This window comes from Budorcas taxicolor, chromosome 15, assembly GCF_023091745.1.
Source record: "Budorcas taxicolor isolate Tak-1 chromosome 15, Takin1.1, whole genome shotgun sequence".
In the NCBI taxonomy this organism is placed as follows: Eukaryota; Metazoa; Chordata; class Mammalia; order Artiodactyla; family Bovidae; genus Budorcas; species Budorcas taxicolor.
Window position 1 is genome coordinate 52,838,936 of NC_068924.1, and position 22,256 is coordinate 52,861,191.

General features: G+C 52.6%; 1 protein-coding gene across 1 annotated transcript in view; it reads right to left on the bottom strand.

The window, feature by feature from the left end:
- GDPD5 (glycerophosphodiester phosphodiesterase domain containing 5) overlaps positions 1 to 9,941 on the bottom strand; it is an 87,842-nt gene extending 77,901 nt beyond the window's left edge. Inside the window, exon 1 of the mRNA XM_052652521.1 lies at positions 9,810 to 9,941. The gene's annotated coding sequence lies outside the window, so the exon portion shown is untranslated. The remainder of the gene's footprint in view (positions 1 to 9,809) is intronic.
- Positions 9,942 to 22,256: the final 12,315 nt, after the last annotated feature.

The following is a 22,256-nucleotide window of genomic DNA, read 5'->3' on the forward strand; positions in this document are numbered from 1 at the left end:
TTGCTTGTATCCTGCTCAGAGCAGCCTGCCCTGCCCTGTGAGGAAGAGACTTGACCCACACCCTAACCATTCCCTGCCACCCCAGCCTTGGGGCTTCTCCAGGGTGGCGACACCCAAGCCTTCTTCCTCCCAGCTCTTCATGCAGACTTGGTGGTGGAACTTGGGGACATCTCATCCAACTGCTTTTATTATTTTTTTCTGACAAATAAGCCATTTATTCGCAAGCAGAAAAAAACCAAATATCCATTTTGATTTTCAAAACACCCTGGACATCCTCTTAGAGCATTTATCACATTAAATCAGTTATTTGATTACAGTCATCCCTCGGTATCTGTGGGGGGACTGGCGACTGCTCTCAGACACTGAGCCTTAATAGAATGAGGCCACTTCTCACAGGACGTGATTTGCAGGGGAGGACCTGGGGAGGGGGGAGGTAACTGACAGATAAGTGTCCACAACGGGGTCAGGCCGTGGGGAACGGTCACAGGCCTCGTCACCGGGGCAGAGTCTAGACTGAGGGCGGTGACAGTCCCCATCCTCTCATTAAAGGTCCGGCCACATCGTGAGTACTGGGCTCCCACTGTCTTATTTGTGATAATGGTAAAGACCGTTATTTCCTGGACACTTCCTGCTCACCAGGCACCATCCCAAGCACTTTCCATTCATTCACTCATCAATTTTCACAACAACCCTCTGAGGTACTCTCTGCTATTCCCAGTTCAAAGATGAGGAAACCCAGGCACAGGAAGGTTAAGGGACACAGCAGTTAATCCCCCAGCCATATCACGGCAGAGTCAGGATTTCAGGAGAAAGTCGGTTTTAGAGCCTGTGTTCTAACCACTATTCCATGCTTCCTGACCAAAAGGGACAGAGACACACGCTGGAAACTCACAGCTAGGTCCTCTGAGGACCAGTGGCAGCAGAGCTGGGCCAAGTGGTGGGGATGGCGGCCAGGGGCCTGAGCACCAGTCTCAAAGGGGTGCTCAGGCACTGCTGGTGAGGCAGAAATAGAAAGATGGGTGCCCCTAGCACTCCTCTCGGAGAGGATTGTGGAAGATGGGATGCTCTGGGGTGGGGGCTGAGATCCCCTTCGAAAGGGATAAACTCAAGTATCAAAGATGAGCCTTAAACTGCATCCCTTGGAGGGTGAGTCCAGCACACCTCATAGGTTTTGCCTGAAAGCCCTGCGTTTGTTGTTTGCCTCTCTGGGCCCAGCCCACTGTGCATCGGGGCCCCTGGAGGCTGAGGTGTTGAGTTATCTGCTGTTGGTTTCTGGGAGGTTCACCCACTGGGAAACCCCAGTGGGAGACTGGAGGAAGGGAGTGGAAGTTTTATTCCACCACTGGGGCTCCTGGGTTACCTGGGTCTCTCTCCTGCAGGCCAGAGCCTCTCTCCTGATAGCTGACCACTTCCTCCTGGGGCACCTGCAGCCCTGGGCAGGAACCGGCCCCCTGCAGCTGTGCTCCCTTTGCTGGTTTGCCACACCCCGTTGTCTGAGCAGCTCACTCTGGGCTCATACACCCTACCTTGCTGGGCCAGAGCAGAGGAGACCAGGTACTGTTGCCAGTGACCCCTTTTTGCAGTCTTTCTTTCCCCCTCAGAGCCCCTTCTAAATGTGCATGAAACAAATGATTACATAATAGGGGTCTGCAGGGGTGCATGTTATAAGTGTGCAGACCTCTGCTCTCTCTGCCTGGGCCAGCACTCAGAGCAGGTTGGGAGCAGGGAGCAGGACTGGGCCATGAAGGCAGGAGGCAGAGTTCAGTGAGGACAGCCGTGGCCAGTGTGAGCACTCATGACATGGTAGGCACTGTGTACTATACACCAAGCACTTCATTCACTTCTCAGAACCTCCCCAAGGAGGTTCCACATCCTATTTGTGCATTTTACAGAAGAGAATACCGGTGCTCAAAAAGCAAAGCTGAAATGACTCCCCCAGGGTTGTATTTCCAGTAAGTGACAAAGCCAGGGCTCAAAAGTGACTTTCTCTGCTTCTGAAACCCATCCTGGTAACCATCCTGAAATAATTTTCTTGGATTGGCTTTCAACAGAGGCAGCTGACTTAAATGGGGTCAGTTACTCGTGAGGGCCACACAGAGTCCTCCAATGTCTCCCCAGTACCCTCCCCGAGATGGAAAAAAAAAAAGGAAAAAACCTCTGGCATTCTTTAGTTCTCCCAGGTGGGACGGAGGCCTCAAGCAGGCGGTGCAACTGGGTGTCCGGGTTGGAAAAACAAGCAGATTCAGACAAGGCTTCATTGTTAAGGAGAGCTTGACTCTTGGGCCATTAAAACAAAACCAAGCAAGACAAAATGCTTGCTGCCTTGTCTTATCTCTTAGAGAGAAGGGGGATGGGAAGGGCCCCAAGACTGGCTGCTGATCTCGCCCCACGCCAGCCTCCGTCTCCGAGACCCAGCTTCAGGTGGCTGGGCCAGTAGAAGGAGCAGCGCAGGGGGAGCCCAGGGGGCCCATTATCCAGAGCCCAGCAGGCTCCGCCACTGTCTGTGACCTTCGACTGCACACTGCTGGCATGGCCAGTGCCGCACTGGTGCCTCCTGCACGTGGCCTCATTTGGTCTCCATGGTCCTTTCAGAGAGAGAAGTTATTTCTGTTTTCAGATGAGGACATTGAGGCTCAGAGAAGATACTCAAGCAGGGATCAGAGGGGTGTTGGAATCTAGGTTTATCAGATTGCAAAGTCTTTCCAGTCCCTGTTTCTCCAGGGAGGGCAATACCCTGGAAGCAAAGAGCTCCTTGTCTCGGGGATGTACGGGTATCACCTGGGGATGCGGTAGGGGGCGCGCTGCAGAGGGTGGCCAGGTGGTTCTCAATCTCGGTTGTGCTTTGACATCACCTGGGGAGCTTTAAAAACTACTGTTGTGTAGGTCTTGCCCCAGGAGTGGGGACCAGGCAGGCCTTTTAAAAGTTTCTGCAGTGATTCTAGTGTATGCAGCAAATTTGAGAGTCATGGGCCCAGATGCTCACTATAACCTCTTCCACCCTACACCTTATAAAGGAAAGAAGGGCTTTGTTACTCTGACCTCATTTTACAAGAGAGGCAAAAACCAGGCAAAACAGAAGGGCCAAGGTCATGTCCTCAGGGCCCAGCATCAGCTGTGAGTGCAGGCAGCGTGAGGGGACCCTGACTTTAGGGTGCCTCTGGGGTGAACTTTTTAAAAGATAGTTGGGGGGTCCTGGCTGCTTTGTTAGTGGAAGAAAAGTTTCTCTTTGAGCCTCCAGGGTAGGAGGGTGAGGCAAATTCTTCAAGGCCTTTTTTTCTTTTACATAGAGTTCACTCATTCAAAAGCTAAACAGCTGTAGGATTAACGCTGGAAGACCACCTCTGCCGGTGGGCGTGCTTTGGGAGCAAGAAGATAAAAGAACTCCAAGCAAGGCCTGTTTATTCTTTTCCGTTGGAGATTTGGTCCCAGGCCTGGGAAGAGCTGAGGCTCTCAGACCTCGGCCCACACTTCCTCCCACCTGCCTCCTTGGTGCCCTCCAGGAGGATGTCACAGGTGGCGAGATAGCATGGGGCAGGGGTAAGATGGAGGCCTGTGGAGTCCAGCAGACCCAGGGTCTGCCCAGGCAGGGACTCCTCCTGGACAGGAACCACTCCTCTCTGAGCCTGTGCCTACTGTTGCGTGCACAGTGATACCAGGGTGTGTGTGCATGCGTGTTAAGTGATACTTTTCAATGCAGCTCCAGGAGCACCACCTTCAGGAAGCCTTTCCAGACTCCACCTCTGCCCTGCACTGAACAAACCCAGCCCCTGGCCTCCTCCGCCACATTGTGTGTCGCCACTGCTTGTGTTCTCCCCTCCTGAAGAGGCCGCATATTCATTCATTATCCAGGGCAGCTGCCCTGTGCCTGGGACTCATTCCCTATGTCCATGCTGAGCACCTATTCTTTCAGACTCCAGAAGATGCTCAAGATACAGGCAACAACAGCACATATGCACTGAGTGCTTATTATGTGCCAGGCATTTTTCTGAGTGTTTTACATGAATAATGCATTTAATCCTCGCCACAACTATAACTGTCCCCATTTTACAGATGGCAAAACTGAGACCCAGAGAGGTTAAATCACTTGCCCAAGTCACATGGCTAGAAAGTGTGCACCTGGGCTGTGATCTGAGAATTGCCCTCTAACCATCCACAGATGTCCATGGGATCGGCCCCCGCCTTGGGAGCTCAGTCTTCACAATTTGGAGGTTTTGTATCTGTGTTTACTTGTTGAATGTCTGTTCCCCCCACGGACCAAAATCGCCAGTCATGTTATGTTTTGTAATATGTAATCATGTGTGTGTGCAGAGAGAGAGGGAGACCAAATGAACACTGCTTCCCTTAAAGGAAGGATTCGTTCTGCTCAGCATCTGCTACCTGGACTCCAGACGGCTCCTCCCAACTGGGTCATTCCTGCTGTGAAGGTCTGGGAAGGACCAGGTCCCTGGACATCCCTCCTGGTCCTGACCTCTGCCTGGAACTTGGCCTACCTACTGGGAGGGTGGTGGGAAAGGCAGTTCTCCAAATCGGATGATCTGCCAGAGTCCTCCCCAGGTGGCAAAGCCTCCTCCAGGGCGAAGCCCTCCCTGCTGCTTGGCACACCCTCCCTCCCAGCCTCAGTGGCTGGGCTCTTCCATCAGCTTCTTACTGAGTCACTTGATCACGAAGCAACTGTGGGGACAGGCAAGGGGCCTCATGCTGGCAGAGTCTGTGTGTCAGGCCTGGCACTTGCCTGCCATTGTTTCATTTAACCCCTGCAACACTGTGATTACTGGTGCCATTTTATAGAGAAGGAAACAGAGGTACAAAGATTGAGTAACTTGCCTAAGGGGCAGCTTGTACTGTTTCTCCTGGGACGGGGTAGAGGCACCCACTCTGTGCCAGGCACTCTGGGAGCAGCGGGAGAATTGGGTGGCAGAGAATCTGCTTCTGACTGGCTAGCAAAGGAAGCAGACCTACATAAACCCAATCCACAGACCACAGCAGGCAAGTAAGGGCTGTAGATCTGTAGAGGAGGAGTCCTGGAAGCTTCTAGAAGGAGACATCTTCAGGCCTGGCTCACTCCCTCATTGCTCCACTCCCACGACCACCACAGGAAGAAGGGCAAGCCTTGGCCGACAAAGTTCTGGTGCCCCGTGGGTCCTGCCCTGGAGGCCACAAAGGGAGGAGAGGCAGCTGCTCAGCCAGCTGCCCTGCCAGTGACCCCACTGTGACCAGGCCCGCCTGCCTCCAGCCCTGCCAACCCGACCTGGCCCAGCCGGCTCCCAATCACAGGGTCGTCTCGGCCCAGTTAATGACCATGCTCCAGCAGCCCAGGCTGCCTCCCTCCTTCAGGGGGAGGAGGCAGCTGCTAACTACAGAGCCTGCTGGTCCAGACAGCGCCTGGGCCAAAAATCACAGCCGCCCATAGTACCACATCCTCTGGCTCTGATGCTGTGGTCTCCTCCCCTACCTTCCAGGGTCACAAAGGACACTGCAGAAGGCTGGAGCTCTGGAAGCTCGGATACTCCACTCCCCTCCCCACAGACCCGGGGAAACAGGACCACAGACGGGTCTGATTCACCCCAAGTCATACAGCCAGCCAGTGCAGGGTCCAGGGCCCCCTGCTCAGCCCAGCACTGCCCTTCCCTAGCCCTGGGAAGAAGGACCCTTTCCAGGCTTTTTACATGTGCAGTTTGCTCTCGAGGTACTTGGGTGGAGTTGAAGAGGCAGGACATCTAAGAGCTGCTGTGCTGTCTGTTCAGTCGCAGATAACAGCGCACTCCTGACTTCTCCCACCATCTAGCTGTGTGACCTTGTGCAAGACAAGGAGCCTTTCTGAGCCCTAGTTTCTGAGGCCTAACAGTAGCTTCCTCCCAGAGTTGTGAATGAGGGTCTGTAAAACAGCACCGTGTCTAGCTCAGAACAAGTACTCAAGAGCATTAGCAATTGCTCATATCACCATCACAGTAGTAGTAAATGAGTATGTGGATGCATATTACCAACTGTAAAGTGGGATGCAATGGTAGGAATTGTTTATACTATTACTATGAAGTGTGAAAGATTTAGAGGCAGTGTGACCAGAGGCTTGGGTAATCCAGGAATGTTTCTCGGTGGGGGGTGAGTGGGTGGGGGGGATTTATGTTCTGAATTGGGCCTTGACTGATGGGGAAGTGGGCACAGCGGAGGATGGTATGGATAATGGGGAAGAAAAGTGAAAGTGTTAGTCACTCAGGGTCTGACTCTCTGCGACCCCATGGTCTGGCCATGAACTTCTCCGGTCAAGAATACTGGAGTGGATTGCCATTCCCTTCTCCAGGGGATCTTCCTGACTCAGGGATCAAACCTGGGTCTCTTGCGTTGCAGGCAGATTCTCTACCATTTGAGCTATCAGGGAAGCCCATGGATGATGGGAGGAACCCCATAAACAAAGGGGCCACACACGATGTGTTTAGGAAACAGTGGTGAGCAATGACCAGGGGTCCATGCAGTGGCTTCGGTGGGCAAGACCTTGAATGCACGAAGAGGTCTAGTCTCCATCTTACTGGTAAGAAAGAGTCACAGAGGGTTCTCAATGGGGCCCTGTGATGCTTTCTGCAGTGTGAATTCTGTCTGGCATTCAAGGGTCTCCACCATCTGGCCACCCACCCCACTTATTCACACCCCTCTCTGACCCCACAGATTCATCACCACTCTAAGTTCTCCCCACCTCCCTGCTTATTACACCGGCTCATCTTTCTCGCCATTAGACCACCTTGTGACTCACATTCACAGTGAGGCACTCTTTCATTAAATGCCTATCAGGCTATCTTTATGTATATGACCTCACAGTTACCTGTAGCTAACCTCATTTTACAGAGGAGGGAGCAGAGGCCTGGCTGGGCAGGTGCCTTGCTCACAGTCACACAATAAGTAAGTGGCACAGCCAGAATTCAACCTTGAGCTGATGTCAGGACCACTATTCTCTACAGCAAGTTGCCTCTAGCCCCTGTCTAGACACCTTTCTCCTTGATAAAGCCTTCCGGGTTACTCTGGTCCCCAAGAGCCTCTCCCAGCCACCCCTCCTGACCCATTTGGCATCAGGGGCCCAGCAGCTTGATACTTGTTCGTCTAGCTTGGTTTCCATTGTTTCCTGCAGGCCCACCTTGCCCCCTTTAAGAGAGCTGGGGTTGATAACAGGGCACTCTTTTCCTGTCGCCCCTTTCTGCCGTATCTAAGACTTGATCTAGCACTGACAGGGACAACCTGCATCCTCTGGTGGGGTTCAGAAACCCAGCTGAACACAGAGCAATCAATTTCTCCAAGCTGCCTCCCAGCAAGGGTAGCCATAAATTATTTACTGCACCTTTGTGGCTAGGGAGGCCAGACAATGGGACAGAGGGAATGAACACCCACTCCCCCCAACCCTGAAGGGAGCCACCAGCCCTGAGGTGAGGGGTCAGAACCCAAAGCCCCCTTGCCAGGGCCCCCAAGCAGATTCAAAAGGGTTATAGGATGAAGGCAGTGGCCCAGGGGTGCCTGACCCTTACAGCTGAGCAAATCCAGGTCTGTGAACCTACAACAGTAGCCTCCATTCCTACCCAAGGCAAGTCTAACAATTTCTCTGGCTTTTCTGGTCAAAAATTCAAGCTTCCTTTTCTTACAGGGAAGGAAATAGCTATCTGGCCACGTGCTGTATATTTATATCTCATTTAAACCTCACAACAACCTTGTAAAAGAGGAGTTCTAATTCACAGAGAAGCAGCTGGGGCTCAGAGGAGTGAAGTGACTTGCCCAACACCACATGGCCAGTGGGAGGAATCAGAGCAGATTTCTGCTGCCTGGTGTGACTCACTGCTGTCTGCCCGTGCACTCAGCCCGCCCCATTGAGTGCTAGTCCCCATAATCCCTTCTCCATCCGGACACCTTCCAGGGCATCTGGTACGCAGTCAGCACTCAGTTCCTGAAGCAAACTCAAAGGCTCTGCGCAGATGGTTTGACCTCTCTGAGCCTCAGTTTCCCACACAAGGTAGCCATTAGCAACAAGCCCTGTCTTGGCAAACACCACTCTTTAGTACTTGACAGTCGGCTGGACGAGATGGCCCTATTCTCTGAGCAGGTAACATATCACCTGCCTTGACTCCAGTTTACAGGTGAGGCGTGGAGCCACGGATGCATCCAAGAGGCCCCTGGGGGGCACCCCAGCCTCTTCTGCCTCACTCTGTGTTCCAGATCCTTTCTACTCCACCATGAAATGAGATCACAGGCGTGAGATTATCTCACCAAAGAGGAGCTTTGTTTAGATGTGGGATTATTATGAGCATTTGAACCCCCAGGGAAGGTAGGGGCTGGGAATCCCAAGCCCCTCCAGTCACTTTCTCTTCCAGTTCCCCTAAACACTCACCCTCAGAGACTGAGAGCTTCCTGTCTTCAGCTGACCACTCCACCCTCCCCTACCTCCCAGGGGCTTTCCAAGGTGGTTTCCCCTCGACTCTAGGAAGCTGGGCACAGCAGGGGTTAACTAGTCCCAGCCAAGGCCACCAGGGCTCTTATTGAGGCCACGTTCCCTCCCCACCAAGAACAAGAGCCCACGGAGTCCACGCCAAGCACTTTCACAACATCCCTCTCCATGCACAACCCCAGGAGGAAACAGGACCCCTGCCTGGGAATCCGGCCCCTGGGACTGTGCCCTTCGCCCCGGCAGCCCCAACCCTGGGAACCTGTGCAAACCCCTGCCCTCACGGACCAGAGGTGTCTTGCAGGTTCCCCGGACTCGGAGAGGCTGCGGTCAGACTTCAAGTCTGGGCCAGAGGCGGTGGGGCTGCTGGTCTGTCTCAGGCCCCAGCACCAACCACATGGATTCTCACAACAGCCTCATATGTGGTCACTGAGACCTTACATCAGGGGTGGGAAAACCCCAGCCACCCATCCAGAAGACGCTAACCAGGGAAGCGGAGTGGATACCTTGAAGGATGTTTGCAAAGGTTTTTCTCAAGTGTAATTCTGGCTCAACCTGTCACTTGCTTTAGGACCTCAACAATTGGTACCCCCTTGTCCCCAGGCCTCAGTGTCCCCCTTTCCAATGTTAAGCATGTGCACCGGGTGAGTGCTGAGGGCCTCATCTCCTTCAGCTCTGATAGGCTTTGACTTGGGGACCTCTATGGTGTGTTCTCCTAGCAGATAAGCAGCGTCTCAGGACCTCCTAGCCTCTTAGAGATGCTGGATCCTGGCACACAGGGGACGGGGCAGTTGTCAGGGAGGGAAGCTGTGAAACTGGTAAGCTTCACACTTCTGCTCTCAACTCTGGGTCACCTTTCCTGGGAGGTGACATGACAGCGGGGTGGGAGGGAAAGAGGCCAGGAGAGACCACCTCCCAGCCTGAGGATCAGCTCTCCGCTGGCCCGGTGGCCCCACCTTGACCCCTCCCCCCCCACCTCCTGCCTGGCAGCTATGCACTTCCTTTCTTTTCCTCTCCATTCTCTGCTCCTCTCCCTCTCCAGCCTAACACTCCTCCCCAGTCTCAGCACCAGGGTAAAAAAGAGCAGGGACAATCAACCCTGATGAACCTCAGTTTCCCCATCTGTAAGCGCTCTTAACAGCACACAGCACCTTTCATCACACGCAGTGGGAGTGAGCCATTTGAGGGATCCTTTGCGCAAGGGTGGGGCGCGGACCCGCACACAATGGGCGCTCAATAAGTGCCCGTTTTCTCCCCTTTTCTCCTCCCTTTCCCGCGCCCCACTCCTAGCCAGTTCCAGCTGCAGCTTACGCCCCTTGCACACCCGCAGGTGGCCCCGGAGCTCCCAGGATGGGGTCGGAGGCCGGCTTTGCTCGGCCTCCGGGGCTCTCACCTGCAGCTCTCGGCTCTCTCTTGTGTTCTCTTCGGGGCAAGCGTTCAGCCCCCTCGTCTGGGCGGCAGGAAGGTGGTAGCTTCGACTCGCAGCACCAACCCTGTCTGGCTCAGTCTGACTGTCCAGCCCTCCTGGGACCCCTCACGGGGATCTGGACCAGGCCGGGGCTTCCTGGACTTTCGCACGGATCCCAAGTCCGAAGTACCGTATCAGAGGAGGCAGAAGGTCCGGGTTTCGGGGAACCAGAGTCTGGAGGCGTCCGGACTCCTTTGCACTCAATCAGGGGGTTGGGGTGCACCCCGCCTTAACCCTGGCCGGAGGGCTGGGGGCTCCGACACACACTACAGAAAGGCTGCGAGCGATCTCGTAACCCTGGAGCCGTATGGTGGGCGAGGAGCGTCCCGTCCCGGTGCACTGGATCTGGGTCGGGGGCTCGGGGCGTCCGGGCTACACGCCCCGGACCGCGGAGCAGGGAGCGTCCCGCCGGAACCCGGGGCTGGGGCAGGCGGGGCAGGGCAGGGCGCCGGCGAGGAGCGCGGAGCCGCGGCGGCCGGAGCCTGCGGGGAAGTCTTTCTAGGTCCGGACTCGGCTGGCTCTGCAATATGGGGCGGTCCACGGCGCGGCAGCTGACTCCAGAGCTCCGGGCCGCGGCTATACTTCCTCCTCTTTCCTCGGTTCGCTCGCTGCTCGCTCAGTCCCGCGCCGCAGCCGCTGCCACCACCGCTGTCATCCCCGCCGCCCACCCCCACTGGAGCTGCAGTCTGAGCCGGAGCCGAGCAGAGCCGGGGTAGCGCCGCTCAGTGCCTGAGCGCCTGCCAGCACGGCCCCTCCCGAGTAGGGGCGGGACCAGTATGAGGCCCCGCCCACCCGAGCTACAAGCAAGGGGCGGGGCGAGCTCCAGATTCCGCCCCTACCCCCACCCGGCTCAGGTCCCGCGCCGTCGGGCAGCTGGAGCCAATCCGAGAGCGGGAAAAGAGCGGAACTCAGCCGAACGTGGACTCTACCTCGGAGAGGGCGGGGCCGAAGCGGAGAGGTGCCGCGGCAGACTGCACAAGGGAGGGCACGGTGGGATTTAAAAGAGCTGAGCTGAGGGAGAGGGTAACCTGGGGACCCGGATGGAAGTAGGAGTGGGGAGGGCTGGTTTATCTGAGACCGAGGGTAGGACAGTCAAGGGGTAGGAACAGGGGTCGGGGTGGGAAAAGGAGCAGGATGGTAACTAGGGTAGTTAGCCTGGGGCGAGTGGAGCCCTCAGGAATAGTGAAGCCCTCGAGACTGGTGGGATACAGCCTCACAGTATCCTTCTCCCTCTCTGGCTTCTAAGGCTCAGCGTGAGATGAATTTGGATACCGTGAAATATTCAGGTTTCTGGAAGCAATGAAGAATAAGTTTTTGAAAACGAAGAGCGGGTCTTTCTTTAACATTTCCTCCTTCCCAGAGCCCATCTGCGGGGGAGGGGGACGGAATGGGGGGCGTCGTTGTCAGTTTTAAAAATAAGAAGCTAAAAGCAGAGGTTAGGTAGGGACAGCACACAGACATCTCAATAGTATTGAGTTTCTGACCTGTACTCCCACCCCATCCATCCCCCAGAGCCTTGGAGTTGGAGCTGTGTCTGATTTATCTCTGGGCACTAGGTTCCCCGTACAGGGCAAGGCACAGAGCTAGTCTTGGAGGGTTTTGATGTATAAATGATGGAGTGTTGAACCTCCAGCAGGGGCCATGTAAAAGCCATTAATTGGCCTGGGGAGGGAAAGGATGGAGGCTACGGAGTACAGGTTTTATGTAAGCCTCACCACCAACCTTGTACTGTAGGTACGCCATTTCACTGATGAGGCCACAAAGGCAGAGAGATGTCACCAAGTGATGTTCCCAAGACCATATAGCTGGCACAGGATTCCTTCCACTCATCTCTGTCACATTCTAGGGCAAAGCTATGTGGCTCTAAACAGGTTACTTGATACCTCTTGAGCCTCTGGTGCCTCAACTGTAAAAGGGAAATAAAGATGTTGCTATTTAGCAAGGACTGGACAGGCAGCAGGCTTCAGAGGATGGAGGGAAGGTCTCCTGGCAGAGGAAATAGCATGTGCAAAAGCATGGAGTCTGAAAGAACTCCTCTGGGGATCCCTCGCCTATTCTGAGGGGATTAGGAGAAGTTTCCCTCAGGGAGTGACAAGCAGACTCAGCCCAGAAATAGAGCCTGGTAGGCTGCAGTCCATGGGGTCGCCAAGAGTCGGACACGACTGAGCAACTTCACTTTCACTTTTTACTTTCATGCATTGGAGAAGGAAATGGCAACCCACTCCAGCGTTCTTGCCTGGAGAATCCCAGGGACGGGGGAGCCTCATGGGCTGAGGTCTATGGGGTCGCACAGAGTTGGACACGACTGAAGCGACTTAGCAGCAGTAGCAGCAGCAGCTTAGGAGGGAACCCTGGGGAATGGACAGTGCTCTGTCTTTGTAAAGGCCAGCCTGGACTAAATGCTGGAAGTGGGGGAGAGCACTGCTCTGTTGAATCCAGACAAGTTCAGGGTAGTTGGTGCTCGTAGAGAAGGAACAGGAGAATGGATGGAAGAAGCAGATGGAGCTAGACAGGAGCAGGAGAATACTTTTTCCTTTTTTTCTCTTTCTTTGGCTGCACTGTGATCTCAGTTCCCCAACCAGGGATCAAGGCCAGACCCCCACAGTGAAAGCACTAAAGCATAACCCTGGACCACCAGGGAATTCCCCAGACTTTTTTTCTAAGGGCCAAGAACTCCATTAGAGTCTTGCTTCTGGCCCTGAACCCAACAGGTTTTTGCTGAGGCCCCAGCCTTGAATCCCCTGATTCTTCTCTCACTGGTTATCAGAGGGGAGTCCTGGGATGTTTTAAAGCCAGATCTTGATATGGGAAAGACAGATAGGGAAGCCAGATACCATGAAAACATTTAAAGCCCACAAGAGGCAGATGGTATGAAGAGTTGGAGTCCTCTGTGAGGCCTGGACCCAGAGCTCTGCCACATCCCTCTTCAGAGTACACCTTAGAGTCTGGCTGGGGGAACAAGGAAAAGGGTGAGCAGAGGCTGAAGTCCAAGCTGTGTGTGGGAGCGGGGGGCGGGGGGAGAAGCAGGTGTTCTCTCCTAGCCAGGCCCAGGGGTAGGGGGTGGGGAGGTTGGCCCCAGGAAGCTAACACTGGTGGCTGTGGCTGGAGGGTTTGCAAGCTATTTTGCTAAGAAACCTTGTGGCTCCCTCTGCTCAGAACCTTCTGTGGTTCCCAGTTGCCAGCATGATCAAGACCTAGTTCCCTAGCCTGGTGTTCTGGTCCCGCTGTTGCTGCTCTGTGCCAACCCCACCGGCTTTACCTCCCAATCACTCCCCTCTCCCCTCACACCACACTTCTCTCAGCTTCATCTATAAGCAGGATACATCTCTCCCTTCATGTGGTTGCTCCTGCTTGTCTGGGAGCCATGTTCTCCCTTCCTCCTGAGTTAATTCCTATTTCCCTGCTGACCTGAAGGGAAGAAGCTTTGGGGCAAATGCCCATCTGTCCTCCTCGTTGCTGTATTCCCAGAGCCTAGCATAGTCTGGCACGTAGTATGTGCTCAGTAAATAATTGTTGAATGAATGCTCAGTCTTTCAAATCAAGTGTCTCCCCCTCTGAGAAGCCTTCCTTGGATTCTCATAGGAAGTCTACCTTCAGTCTGGAATGGCTTGGCTTGAAGGCTCCGTAATCAGGTATTTCGTGTCTAGTTGGACCCACTGCGTCAGCAGTACCTCTGAGGCTGTGTGCCCCCATGCACCAGCACCCAGCAGAGAGCCTGGCACCCTTGTGAGACCTCAGCATTGGGAGATGAATGAGGCTCTCACAAAGCTGTTCTTTGGCCGCCCCTGCTGTGAGAGTCTCCAGAGTGGGGTCAGATGAGCAGAATGCCTGCATGAAAAGGAGGCTTTCAGCACAGACCCTCCATGATCCTTGAGGCCCCAGAGACAAGTGCCCAAGGTCAGCAGGAGGGGAGCAGCACACAGGACTCAGACGCCCACAGTTGCCCTCTAACTCCCCTCCCCGGGGAGGAAGTCTCCCGACCCAGGAGAATCAGGCCTTTCTGCGGCCAGAGAGGCTCACGACACATGACAGAGGCACGGTCTCAATCACGGTGGCTTGTCTGAGGGTGATTGAATCTGAGCCCCCTGGGCTGACAGGAAAGGAGAGCCTTGTCAGCCTGGTGCCTGCTCCAAGGACCTTCACCCTCCTCACACTCTTCTTTTTTTTGGCTGTGTCTTTTGGCATGCAGGATCTTAGTTCCCTGACCAGGGGTCGAACTGTGCCCCCTGCCTCTTAACCACTGGACTGCCAGGGAAGTCCCCCTTCCCACATTCTTCTGACCTTTACTTTCTTCTGCAGTTTCAACTGTGTTGCAAGCGCCTTCCCAATTGCAATACAAATAAACATTCACTTTGATGCTTACATTTACATTAAAAATTTCACATTTTTTCCCTTGGTAGGGTGCCCCATGAGACCTGCTTTCAGTACACCGCTCCTGTGCGTCCACCGTGTGCAGGCACTGCGCTTGGTTGGGGTAGACACCACCCTCCTGCAGCTCACTGTCTGGTGTGGGATCAGCGGGCTCAGCTGAACTAGTTCACGCTCACAACACACCCTGCTTTCCTGCCTCTGCCAGCCTGGAACCCTTTCCCCAGGTCTCCCGCCTGCACGCGCCCCACTTGGCCACTGGACTTTGCTTCATCCCCCAAGGCCCAGGACGCAAGCTGACCCCTCTGAGAAGCCTGCCCGACTCCCCCAGCGGGGAGCACAGCATCATCAAACGGAGCTGGTGATGCTGCAGGCTCTTTGTGCCTCTCTTGGGGCTCTGATCTACTTAGATGTTGGCTGTTTATGGGTCGGTTTTCTCACTGGAGTGTGAGCTTCTAGAGGGTAAAGAATGGAATCTTGTTTCTCTGTGCCCGCTGCCTGTGCTCGTTCCACATTTACCAATAGTTCTTCCTAAAAAGAAAGATAACTAAAAATAAAATTTTACTTATTTTTTCCTATTTATGTATTAATATATTTATGTATTATTCCTATTTTATTTAATTTTTTTGGCCACACCATGCATCATCTGGGATCTTAGTTCCCCAACCAGGGATCAAACCCAAAACCCCTGCATTGGAAGCACAGAGCTTTAACTACTGAACAGCCAGGGAAGTCTCTTACAATAATTCTTAGGCTGGATGAAGTCTCAGATGAAATATTGGGCATCCAGGGATATGACAGTCAGGGAGGGACCGCCTGAACATCAAGGAACCCCAGTCCCAGGCTGTCTGTAGTAGCCATGTGTACAGAGTGTGCCTTGAACGTGGAGGAGGTTGCGTGATTCAGTGGGGACGAGGGGAGCAGGGCTTTGAGGTGGGTTCACTGAGAAGGTGACACTTGAGGTAGAGGGGACGTTGAGCCCAAAAGCATGAAAGTGGAAACTAACAGGTGATGGGTGAGGAGTTCAGTGCGTTTGGAGGAGCAGGAATGACACAGGAAGGAAGAAACTGAGGGCGCAGCTAGAGCACAGACTCTGGACCCACATGGCCAGGGTTTGAAGTCTGGCTCTGCCATCACCAACTCACCATTGCTCTGCGCCCCGGTCCCCCATCTGTACAGTGAGGCTTATACAACTACCTACATTGTAGTCTATCTGGGATTAAAAAGAGTTAACTTCTATCAAAGCTTAGGGTAGTGTTGGTACATGATAAGCCTCACTGTGAGTGTCTGATAAACAGGATGGAGCTGGAGGGGCCAGCAGAGGCCGTGTTAGGTGGGGCTGTGAGTTTGGCCTTTATATCCAGAGGGCACCAGAACATTAGCAGAGGGGGAATGTCACTCCTCCCAGCCCGTGAACACCCAGCTGGCCCCCAGCCGTGCCTGCTGCTCCTCTTCCCCAGCCTTCCGGTGCCCTCAGTGGCCCTATGGCATCAGTCGACTTATATCGAAAGTCTCACTTATAGTGAGACTGTAGAAGCTAGGGCCACCCCCACCCTGACATACAGGAAGAAACGTTGTCGTTGTTCAGTCGCTGAGTCATGTCTAACTCTTTGCAACCCCATGGACTGTAGCATGCCAGGCTCCCCTGTCCTTTGCTATCTCCCAGAGTCTGCTCAGATTCATCTCCGTTGAGTTGGTGATATTATCTAACCATCCTATACTCTGGGGCTTCCCCGGTGGCTCAGTGGTAAAGAATCTGCCTGCCAATGCAGGAGATGCAGGTTTGATCCCTGGGTTGGGAAGATTTCCTGGAGAAGGAAATGGCAACCCACTCCAGTATTCTTGCCTGGGAAATCCCATGGACAGAGGATCCTGGTGGGCTATAGTCCATAGGGTGAAAAAGGATTGGACATGACTTAGTGATTGAATAACAGCAGAGCCTGTATTACACTGAATGGCCTGCCTTGTTATGCTCAGTAGCTGACATGATAGTGAATATGTTGAACCTAAGATCATTGCCAGATCTAGAGAAAATTCTCTGACTTGTTGAGGAAAGTTTATGGCCCAATTAATTGCCAAAGGTGGTCAAGGAGGGGCCCACGTCCCATGGGCAGGGCCTTGTATCCAGGCCCTGGCTGGGCTGAACAGACGTTGGGATTGGATCCAAAGGTGTATTGAGTGGAGAATGGGCGAGAGGGACAAAGTCCGGTGCCGGAACTGGAGGTGAAGTTGGACATAGGGCACTTGAGGCCTGAAGCAACAGACTCCGCCGGAGCCAGACACACATCCTGCCTGGGCATCGCCCACTCTATGTCTAGGCTTCTCCATGAGTGAAATGGAGATGAGAAGAGTGGCCCCTTGAAGCTGAAGCAGATGGAAGGAGAGGCGGCAGGGAGATTTGTCACATTTGTCACTGAGTTTGGTTTCTCTGCTGAGGGCAGAGGGGATCCCTGGGAGGGTCTAAGTGGGGGTAACAAGATCGAGTTTGCTCTTCCGAGCTTGCACTGGTCACTGTCTGGAGAAGAGATGGAAGCAGGGAGGCCGGCTGGGGACTGTTTTGAGAGTCCGGGTGACAAGGAGAGAGGAGGGTCCGATTTGGGCCCCTGTTGTGGGGCAGGGGTGGGAGGTCAGGAACACTTTGGGGAAAAGGGGGAGAGGCAGGCCACTGATGGTGTCTCTGAAGGGCAAAGGAGAGAGAGCGTGAGAGGGATCCAGAGCTCAGGAGAGGGGCTGGCTGGGCCCGAGGTTACAGCCTGAGACAGGGAGGAGAGGGTCAGCAGCCCCATGGAAGGAGTGTGAAACTCACGGGGAGAGGGTTGGGCAGTGAATGGGGCCCAGGAAAGAGCCAGAGAGGGACTGGTCAGAGAAGGGAGGAGGGAACGGGGGAATCAAACACTGAGAGAAGAGTGAGCAGAAAGGAGAGGTTAGCAGGGCCAGAAGGAAGCATCCTGTGGTCAGTGGCTGGGACTGAGGGTGATCCAGGGTGGGGGGCGGGGTGGGAACTGAGACAGGAGGAGGGGTGCATTTGAAGTTGGTGTGGGCACCCTCCCAGGGTAGCTGTGAAGGGTGCATACTTGGGTAGCAGCTGGAGGAGGAGGCAGGGATGGAGGCTTTTAGAGATGCAAGGAGGAGGTAACGGGTGAGGGTAGCGAGGCAGGCAGTGGCCTGAGATGCAGGAGAGGCAGCTTTACTTTACTTCTGGGACTGGCAGGACCCGAGTCGGGGTGGGGCAGGTGAGGAAGGTCAAGGCTAGGGTCTCACGTGAAGCAGGGGGCAAGGTGAGGGCCATATGGAGCAGCCAAGGGAGTGGCGTGAAGCCGGGAGCCTTGATGTGAGAAGCGAGGAAAACGCTTGACTGAGATGGAAGCCGGAAATCTGTGGGTTGGGGGCGGCTTCGGGGGATGCTTGTGTCAAGTAAGAAATGACACCAGGCCCCCTTCCCGTTCTCCTGGATCCCTGCTCAGGCTCCAGGCTCTTCTTTACTTATTAATATTTCTGGTCACCCTGAGTCTTCATCTCTCTGTGTGGGCTTTCTCTAGTTGCGGTGAGCAGAGGGCTACTCTCCACTTGTGGCGTGCAGGCTTCTCTTGTTGCGGAGCACCAGCTCTAGGGTGAGGGGGCTTCAGGAGTTGTGGTGCACAGACTTAGTTGCTCCAGGGCATGTGGGATCTTTGTGAACCAGGGATCGAATCCCTGAATTGGCAGGCAGGACTCTCAACCACTGGACCACCACGGAAGTCCCTCAGGCTCCAGTCTTGAAAGTGCAGGGAAGTTCAGGGCCCTCTCTGACCCCAGATCCTGTGGGCTCTCTTCTTTCCACCAGGCCTTGCCACCAGCAGATGAGAATATCCATGATCATGCCAAACTCACCTCTACCCGTACCTCCTGATGCTCTCAAGTTGGCGGTGTCTGGGTTGGCTCCACCACCACCGTCAGGGGCTCTTACACACGGGACCATGAACTCCTTGTGAGATTTACTTTCGCATCTCTAGTACAGGGTGTGAGTACAGTTCAGTTCAGTCACTCAGTTGTGTCCGACTCTTTGTGATCCCATGGACTGCAGCATGCCAGGCTTCCCTGTCCATCACCAACTCCTGGAGTTTACTCATACTCAATTCCATCGAGTCAGTGATGCCATCCAACCGTCTCATCCTCTGTCATCCCCTTCTCCTCCCACCTTCAATCTTTCCCAGCATCAGGTGGCCAAAATATTGGAGTTTCAGCTTCAGCATCAGTCCTTCCAATGAATATTCAGGATTGATTTCCTTTATGAATGACACCCAACAAACGGGCACACAATACCCTTCACTAAACAAAGGCAAAAGGGATACCTTCATTTGGCTGCCTCTGCTGCCCCCTACTGTATAATCCTTGTTGGTGCAGAACAATAATTCTAACCACTAACACTAGTACCAAACAGGACTGAACTGAACTGAACACCAGTGCTCTGGTTCTCAAACTTTTTGGTCTCAGGACCATTTTTCACACCCTAAAGTTCCCATAGAGCTTTATTTATATGGCTTGTATCGATATTTACAGTATTATAAATTTAAACTGAAACATTTAAAATACTGAAGTGATTAATTTAAAATTATAATAACAATCTTAGTAAATGTTAACATATTTTAATGAAAAATAACTACATTTTCCAAAACAAAAAATGAGTGGCATTGCTTTCTATATTTACAAAAATGTTACTGGATGGCCCAATAGAAGACAGTTGGATTCTCATACCTGCTTCTGCTTTCGGTCACGCAATATATTGTTTTGTTGAAGTTTACGAAGAAAATACAGGCTCAAACTGATATGAATTAGAAAGGGAAGGAATATTTTAATGGCCTTTTCAAATAATTGTGGCTGTTACTTGATACTAAGTTAAACTTGATGTATTTCTTGAAGTTCTGTTACTATTAAAATCTGAAACCATATCAATGAGATTTTCTTACTCAGTTACATTAAAATCCATTGGCCTCTTTTGCATGTATCTTTTACCATGAGTGATTTTTTGAAAGCATGCAATGGCCATTTGGGGAAAAAATAGTTCACCAAGTCATGCAGATATTTCAAATACTGATAAATTTCAATATATAATATTAAACATCAAATTCATTACTATAACCACCAATCTCATCAGAAAAGTCTTTAAATTTTTGGAAGCTATAAAGCTCACAGTTGGTGAACACAAGCTTTCCAAAATTCTAATTTTTATCTGAGAGCTTGAGTTTTATTATTAGCAACAAGTACTGTCAGTTTACCTTGAAATGACAGATTTTATTCATTTTTGAGGAAAATGTCCTCCAAATACTCAAGTTTGCATAACCATAATTTATGTCAATATTTCTTTCAAGGAAAAATGGTGTCCCATGAAAATAGTGGCTAGTTTAGCTCACAATTCAAACCTCACAAATGCTGTTTCTGGAGAAAACTATTGTGTTTTGGTCTACAGAAGCAGGGCTTTACCATTTTGTCACACATGATACTTAAAAGATGTGCATTTAAGAGTCAATATATAGTAAATTAAATAAATTTTATTGCTTCATCAATGACTTTTTCTTTCTTTCTTTTTTTTTTTTTTTGTCCATGCTATGGGGCATCTTAGTTCCCTGACCAAGGATGGAACCCAGACCCTCAGCAGTGACAGCACAGACTCTTCACCACTCGACCACCAGAAAATTTCCAACAAACTTTATACATTTATTTGTATACAAATTTCTTTTTATACATTTTATTTGCTTATTCTCATTGTGGTGGGTTCTGAACTCTAGCGCACACGGGCCTTAGTAGTTATGGCTCACCAGCTTAGTTGCCCTGCATCCTGTGGCATCTTCCCAGATCAGGGACTGAACCCACATCCCCTGCGTTGGCAGGCAGATTCTTTCTCACTGGACCACCAGAGAAGTCTCCATCAGAGACTTTCTTGACTGACACTGGCAGGGATTTGCTGGGAGGGTGTGGTGGCAGAGAGTTTGGATGACTACTAATAGAACGTGGAGCCACTTCTCTGATTTGTGCTGAGATGCCAGCAGTTTTTACCACCATTGTTTTTCCCTCGTCTGTGAGATGTCATCCCAGTGAAAAGACAAATGACACTTCAGGATCATTATGAAAAGAGTTTGGATCTTAAGACCACTACCCTACCTGGAGAAGGGTCTGCTCTGGAGCGTGTGTTATGCACTTGGTCCAAGCATTTTACTCTTTAAAAAAATATAAATTGTGGTAAAATAGACATAACATAAAGTTTACATTTTAACCATTTTAAAGTACACAGTTCAGTGACATTAAGCACCTTCCCTTCCCCATCTCTGTAGCAAGCCCCAGAGTCCACCTGGTTGCCCAGGCCAGATCCCCAAAGCCAGTCATTCATGGAACTCAGAAAGGGGGACTCCAGAGCTACTGGAATTTCCATCCTCCTAGCTCTGGAGTCTCTGTCTCTTAAACACCTAAACATCTTTCTTTTTATTTATTTGGCTGCACCGGGCCTCAGTTGCAGCATGTGGGTCTAGTTCTCTGACCAGGAATCAGTCCCAGGCCCCTGCATTGGGAGTGCAGGGTCTTAGCCACTGGACCACCAGGGAGGTTCCTAAACACCTTTCCAACCATTCCTTGACCCTGTGGCTCCCATAATCACGCCCCTGCAGGCTGGGTCCCATCATCTCAGCCTCCTCACTGCTCTGCCTACGTCCTCTCTTGCCCTCTCCACCCCACCTCCCACTCCTTCTAACTCAGATCTGATCACACCAGTCCCTTGATTAAAACTCTCCTTTGGCCCCCCCAATCCTGGGCACCTGCTGAACCCTCTACGTGAAATGCCTTCTTCCCTGGCCAACCTGGAAGACCTAGCTCTAGCTTTGCCTCCTCCTAGGAGCCTCCCTCAGGCTGTGAGTAGGCCTGTGGTCTGTGAATGGAGAGAAGGAAGGAAGAATTAGATAGGACGAGCCTCGGGCTGCAGGGCAGCTCCGAGAGAGTCCTGCCAGCGTGGTGGGAAGACCGGAGCACGAGTTACCTGTTAGAGGAAACACCCTATTGGTCAGAAATCGCCAGGCCCTTGTTTTCCTGCCCAGTCACTGGTGGGAATTGCCCAGGAAGGATATGACCTCATCACAACCACTGCTATAGACCCCCAAGGGGCTGCAACAGGAGGCTATTGCTAAGAACACCCTACCCTACAAGCTCTCTCTGTTTAAATTTTTTTTTAATTTTAATGTATTTATTTTGCCTGTGCCGAGTCTTAGTTGCAACATGCAGCATCTTTAGCTGTGTGTGGGATCTAGCTCGCTGACCTGGGCACCCTGCATTGGGAGTGCAGAGTCTTAGCCACTGCACCACCAGGGAAGTCTCGCAAGCTCTCTCTTGAAGGGAGAGCTGAGCAGTATGCCTCCAAGACGTGACTGACACTTGAGGTTGGAAAGAACGCAGCAGCTCTAGGCCAGCAGCTGCCACATTTCACATGAGCAAAGTGAGACGTGGTGAGGGCACCTGATTTTCCCCAAGTCCCCCAGCTGGTCAGCCAATATGCAACCCAGGGAGCCCTGCCGTTACATCTGCGCCCTTCAGTCTCACAGCTGCCTCCAAGTCAAACTGGACTTCAAGTGTTGCTGCGGGGAGACTGGCAGGGTGTGGCTTCAGACAGGGCTCGCGAGTCACCCCCTCGTGGAAGCGCCTCTGTGCTCCCACAGGCCCCTGGGTTTCCCTCCATCCTCTCATTTGCCAGCCACTTCTGTGGATGGCAGCGCAGGTGTCTGCTTCTACTCGGCCACACCCAGCACCTGGCACAGGGCTGGGTACATTACGGTCCACACAATGGTGGTCAGTTGTCATGACCCCTGCTATTGTCCTCTTGGACAGCCCAAACCTCCTGCTCAGGGAGAGTAACTTCTTCACTCATTCATTGCTCCCTCCCTTTAAATTCATGTATGTTGAGTGATATATATTCTTTAAATTCATGTATACTGAGTGATTGGGCCTCCCCCATGGCTCAGTGGGTAAAGAATCCACCTTCAATGC